Source organism: Epinephelus moara, chromosome 21 (assembly GCF_006386435.1).
Source record: "Epinephelus moara isolate mb chromosome 21, YSFRI_EMoa_1.0, whole genome shotgun sequence".
NCBI lineage: Eukaryota > Metazoa > Chordata > Actinopteri > Perciformes > Serranidae > Epinephelus > Epinephelus moara.
In genome coordinates, this window is record NC_065526.1 from 22,852,772 (window position 1) to 22,859,179 (window position 6,408).

Genomic DNA, 6,408 nt, shown 5'->3' on the forward strand with positions numbered 1-6,408 from the left:
AATTATGAAGACAGTTGGAGAGCAGCCAGATACAAAATAGGATGTAGGCTCTACAGAAGGATTTTTTTGGCAACAACCATGTTTTTTCCAAATGATATACAGATTTTTAGGCATTCTGTTATCTCAGTTGACTTGAAAAATTGTGCGTATAGCCGCTTTAAATGGGAAAAAATCTCCCCAGGGAGCATGCCCCCATACCCCCTAGGTTTGGTCTGACCCTCAATGCTTATAATGTCTGGCTCCACCCCTCATTAAAAGTGTAAACTGTGGTCTAATATGTCCAGTAGATGGAACAACAAACACTCCATCTTATTAGCTAAAAATCTGGCACCTCCTGCCCTCCTGCCCTCCTGCACACAGCACTTAGTATCTGTTTCCTAAGAGTTTTTAGATATAGCATTTGTGCTATCAAACTATTATTTTTTCCTCATAACGAAAGACAGAAGATTCATGCATACCGATCCCAGTCATTGTGAACTGAACCACAGAAAAAGGCGCCAAGCTGCGTTAGGTGAAGAGGCTGAGAGAGGTTCAACTTTACGCAATTATCCTCTGACGTGCTGAAATCAGCAGCTGGCATTCCCTCGTGAAACTGGAACATATTTTTTTCTACTCCACCCAACTTTATTCAGATTTTCAAAACAAAATGGAGTATTGTTGTGGTCATTGGCTCTCCAATTCTTTATCATTGAACTTTAAAGAGCTACTTGGACTTAAATAAGAAAGCGATACATGCAAACACATTAATTAGATAATGAAGTACCTCATCATGCACCGTTATAGTGGCAATGTGAGAAAATAACTGCCCAGTTAGAGCTGCATATGTAAATTACTGGCTCATTGCAAAGACACAGTCGTCAGACTTGTGAGAGACAAAAGACAACCTGCCACTTTGAATGCATTAGTGAATGAGGCATTAGGGGGAATGCTCAAATCAACTAACTTTTGCTATTGACATTTTAGTTTCCTCAAACCTCTAAGTAACAACCAAGAAAGTACTGAGCTATCAGAAGTCATACCAAACACATAGTACATCCTTGCAATGTCCTAAATATACCATCAACCATCCACAAAACTTGAGCAATTGTTGTCCAACCACTTTGAAAAATGTAAAGCAACCAACAAGCAAGAAATTAGCTAGTGTCATAATAATAGAATAAGCCAGTGAGTTCTGCTTAGTCTGCAAGTATGCAACATTGCATGCTTGCAGACTGAGCAATTAAAAGGGTGTAAAAGTCATTAATTCACTGATAGTCTGTGCCCCGGACGTGCTATGATAGCTGTACCAAGGTGGAAGATTACTTGGAAGGTTATTTGAGCAGAGTGATATTGCACTGTTGCTGATGAAGACAAATTTTTTTGCATCCTGAGTGTAGCAACACAATATCCTGTTTTGGGGCAGAGGCATTCAGCTGTTGAGGTTTGTTCTCCAACTCTGCATTAACATCTATCATAGCATTTTGTGTTTTCACTTCCCCTTTGGTTATTCTGCTTTTTGGAGCAGAGGACTGTGCTGAAATGTGCACCATTGTGACTGCAGGGATTAATTTTATAAGGCCTCTAAGTAGGGCTTGTAGTTACTGAGTTTCTGGCTCAAGATTTGACAAAATTTGGATGGGAGTTATCGCCAGACAGCTCATTGCACTACCCAGTTTCACTGCTACTTTCAGAGTTCTCACAAGTGTTCAAAAACTAGTTTATAGAAGAACACCTAAAATCACAATAGACCCAAACATAATCAAATTTAATTTCAAAACAGAAACTGATGAACACAAAAAGGGAAAGGACTAAAATACAGCTCCGACACTCCACAAATGTGTAATCAAACAAGATGCAAACTCTTCAATTTAGGACAATTATACAACCCCAAATAACAACAAACTAATTGACAAACCCCCACTTGTCACAGGAAGTAGCAACTACATCAAACAAATGGGACAAATGACCACTTCACTTCTTCTAAATGGTCAAACCTGTGCCTCGAGACTATCCTGGACAAGCCCCTCATACCTCAGCTCTAACTACATGAGAAATTAAAAGACAAACTAAGCGCAACCAACCAAACCGCAGGGGTGGAGTCTCGCAGTCATACTAGGCAAAACAAATTCACCTTCACGACCACTGAATGAGAGGCCAGGGAGTTCTCTTCAGAAAGGTCATCATATAAGTGAGAGCCCACAAATAAAAACATTCTGTTGAGGAAAACAAAAACATAATGGTCAGAAAATAACTGGTTCCGCTTCAAAACATAACTGGCACAGTGTCAATTTGTGCCAGTTGGGCTTGGTTTTTACTTGATGGGTCAGTTTGTCTAAAATCAATGCCATGTCCACCAAGAACGATGCAGTGGCTTGGTGGCTTGCAGTGGTAGAGTCCAAACAGAAATGGCTACAGTATGTTGCTGAAACCTGTGAAAAAATTAAATCAAAGTTTATTTAACAGGGTTTTCATGGCCTTGCCAATACCTTTCAAGTGGTGTGCAGACATGGCCCAATGGAAAGCAGCCATTGACTTAAAGTAAACCTATGGGATAATGTTAATTTGTGGAGTTTTAGCTCCCAATTACTGAGATATCACTGATCACTGACTAATTTTACATGTACAAACCATTCCAGGTTTTGCCTTTATTCCAAAAAAGTCAATATTCCCACTTAGCTGTTTACGTGGCTAATGACAGTGAATATTCCACTAATTTTCCCCTTTGCATACAGTCGTGCATAATCTGATAAACATGCCCTAAAATGTTGTTTATCATATCAGAATATGGAAAAATGGAATGGCTGAAGCCACTTGTGTCATTTTGTTTTTTTGCCTCCTTCAAACCATCTATCTTCTCTGGCCAACATGTGAACATTGCTGTCCTCGAAAGAATGAAAGAAAGAATATATCACTAAGGAATACTCACTTTTGGTGGCACAAAAGTCAGTAGAAAAGCAAGGATGGGTCGTTGAAAACCACCCAGGATCGGTGGCTCAAATGCTTACTTACTTAACTTAAGAGCAATAGGCACCATCTAGACAGGGCTTCAAAATTTTGAGCCGTCCGAACAAGAGCATTGCACCATGATTGCAGCATATCCCACATGTCGTAATCTAAAAATGCTTAATTCAGAAAAAGGCCTAATTCAAAATATCCAAATGGAACATGCTGTTAACATGACCTGTATTAAATTCAGAATATTGACATATTTGGAATAGTAGTGGAATATTAGTGTGCTGCTCCCCTTGCTGTCCATGATTTCACACAAACACACAACACACAAACCTTTACATGCTGTTTGTGAAACGACGTCACTTTTAGATTTATTGGCCAGATGCTTGCACACCCAACAGGTGTGACCTCACTGTGAAAAACAGTTTACAGCTCCTGTAGAGGAAAGAGGTAGAGGGTGGTTATCGGCTGGACAGAAAAGTAGCAACCTTTTGTTGTTAGTTGCATGTTCCAGAAGCCCATTTCACCAAATGTTTTAAACATTATACTTTTTCCAGGCTCTTTAAACTGAACAGTTAAGTTGCATTCCTACTGCTTAGTAGTGTTTTCTGAGTCAAGGCTGTTCAATGACACGTTGACACGTCCTTACTTTCCTACTGTACTACCCAGAGCTGTTTAACGGTTGATTAACAAAGTTAAAATTAATAGCTCTTTACTTCACCATTTCACAGAGCACTCGTTGACCTCAAACACTGAAACTAGAACATGGAGTATCTAAATTATCCAGTGTTTTTATCTCCCAGTTGCAAAGTCAGATAAGATTCAGTAATGTCTGGCATTGTCACCTTCTTCAACAGGGTAACTAAGAAAAGAGAGCCGACCCTCCTTAATGTTGATATAAATACTTGTAGCAAATTCATACAATAGAATTTGAAAATGCTGTGTGTTTGAATTTACAAAAAAGGCATATTTTATGTGAATAAAATCCAAACTTATGCTATTTCATACACCTTTAAATAATATTCACTTCATCATGAGTTTATTGCTTACTGACTGCAGGTCAGAGTTCACCTATATTATTGTTTACCAACAGAACGAATACAAAAATCTGGATCTGTGCTGTGATCTGAATCTACAGTGGATATCATTGGCAGTGCTTGTAAAATATAGCTCTCAAGAAGGGTCATAAAGGAAGTGATGGAAATATAATACAGTTTACTGAGAGCACTCTGGACTTTAAGCTGTAACGGTTTACCGATAAGGACTCACAGCCTGAGCTCAGTTGTTGTATAAAGATTGCACTCCAGTAACATAGACAGAAAGTGTTAATAAGAGAGTTAGCTGGAGTGGGGATCACACTTGTAAGATCTTTCCTTGTCTTTGGATTTTCTTGTCTTGTGTCATGTTTCTTCAGACATGAAGAAAGTATTTATTCTGCTTACAGGTAAGGGTGTTCATAGATAAATATTATCTTTAAGGCAGTGTGTATCATATTATGTGCACGCTGGTTAAATAAGGGGTGTAAAGATGAGGGAGAAGTCAACTAAGATATCACTCATGGAAACTACAGAGTGACAAGTGAAGTGTCAATGATGTTTGGAAAACTTGTATGTGATTGTGGAATATCCAAACTGTTACCTGATGGCTTGGAGATGTTGTAGATGAATTAAGACACCCATGATGGAGTTCCAAAAATTGAAATCATATTTCTCCCTCAGATCTTATTTTTGTGATCTCTTTGTGATGAAACTGTCTTTACAGTATTGTTGGTCATTGTTGCCTCCTGTCCTGATGGGGGGTTCAACTGTACATCTGGAGAATGTCTTCCAGCTGGAGTCGTCTGTGATTTTAAGAAGGACTGTGTAGATGGCTCAGACGAGGAGTTTTGTGGTAATTCTTTTTTTATGGTTAACGTTTTATTAAGTTTTTGTGAGACGTGGGAATACCATCAAATAGAAGTAAATTATAATATATACAGAGAATTAAGACATACACTAAGAAAAAGACAATGTACATGTATATATACAAATAAAACAAGAAAAAAGTGCAAGTATTGTAAGAATAAAAAAGAAAAAAAGGGGAGGCTGTGTTATAAGCTGAGCCAAATAGGCAAAAGCTTGGTGTATATGAGCGTATGTGTGTACATGGAAGGGAGCTAAGACATAGATTCTTTAAGGGCCATTAATGTAATCAAGAAATCTTTACTGTTTCAAAGTAGACTTCTCGATGCTGCCCAGCAGAGAGAAGGATACCCAATCATGTACCACCACCCGAGCAAAGGTTGTGTCACACTGTGATTGATGGTGCATGAGCTGGCTTCTATTGTTGAATGAGCAGTCTAATACCCAGCATAATAGTGTTCTGGACCGATCCAGGATGGATGGATGGATGGATGGATGGATGGATGGATGGATGGATGGATAGATAGATAGATAGATAGATAGATAGATGATAGATGGATAGATGGATAGATGGATGGATGATAGATGGATAGATGGATAGATGGATAGATGGATAGATGGATAGATAGATAGATAGATAGAAGTCTAATTTAATTTTTTCTGACTAAATGTCACCAAAGATCATCAGGCTGTTAAAAATGTTTGAGTCTGAGAAGGTATTGGCTTTTAAATACACATTGAAAATAGTGTAATAAAACAGAATAAACAACACAACGTTGGGAACAAGAATGCTTTCAGGTTATGTCACAAAATCTGTAAATACTTTCTGGATCAATTTTCACTCTGTCTCACCCTCTTTGTTAAGGGTCATGTGAGTTTGAGCATCACTCCTGTGGTTGGCACAACACTAGTGAGACCTCCTACAGTTGGAGGCGGCAGATGGCAAACATCACCTCAATACCTGGAGAGGACCACACCACAGGAAGTCCCTTTGGTAAATGTTAACCTTCTGCCCTGTTTGTGTCATTACTTTGTTGATAATTATTCTTAACTGATACAGTGGTATTTTATATCTGTGATATAATCAGACCACAAGTTTGGTGATAACGCTCTTAATTTGATATTTGTCTTCTGGATACAGGACATGTCATGCATGTAGATGGAGGGGGTTTCTCTCGGACGGCGAGTTTGGAGTATTCCGTTGACAACCTGGCAGCTCTTGGATGCCAGATCAGGTATTAAACACAATATATTCTTTTTAAAAAATATGTGTTTTACAGTTACACTGAACAAAAATTTAAATGCAGCACCTCTGGTTTTTCTTCCATTTTTCACAGGTTTAATTTAAAGATGTAAGACTTCTTATGCACACACAAAAACTTATTTCTCTCAAATTGTGGTTGCAAATTTGTTAAAATTGGTGTTAGTGAGTGGTGCCATTCATGTGAAATTAAATGTCAGATTTTTTTTTGGATGGATTATCTTGAAAACAAAGAAGTACTTACCAACACATTTTATCAAATTCCCAACAAAATTACAGATAAATAAGACTTTTGTTTGCATAAAAAGTCTCACA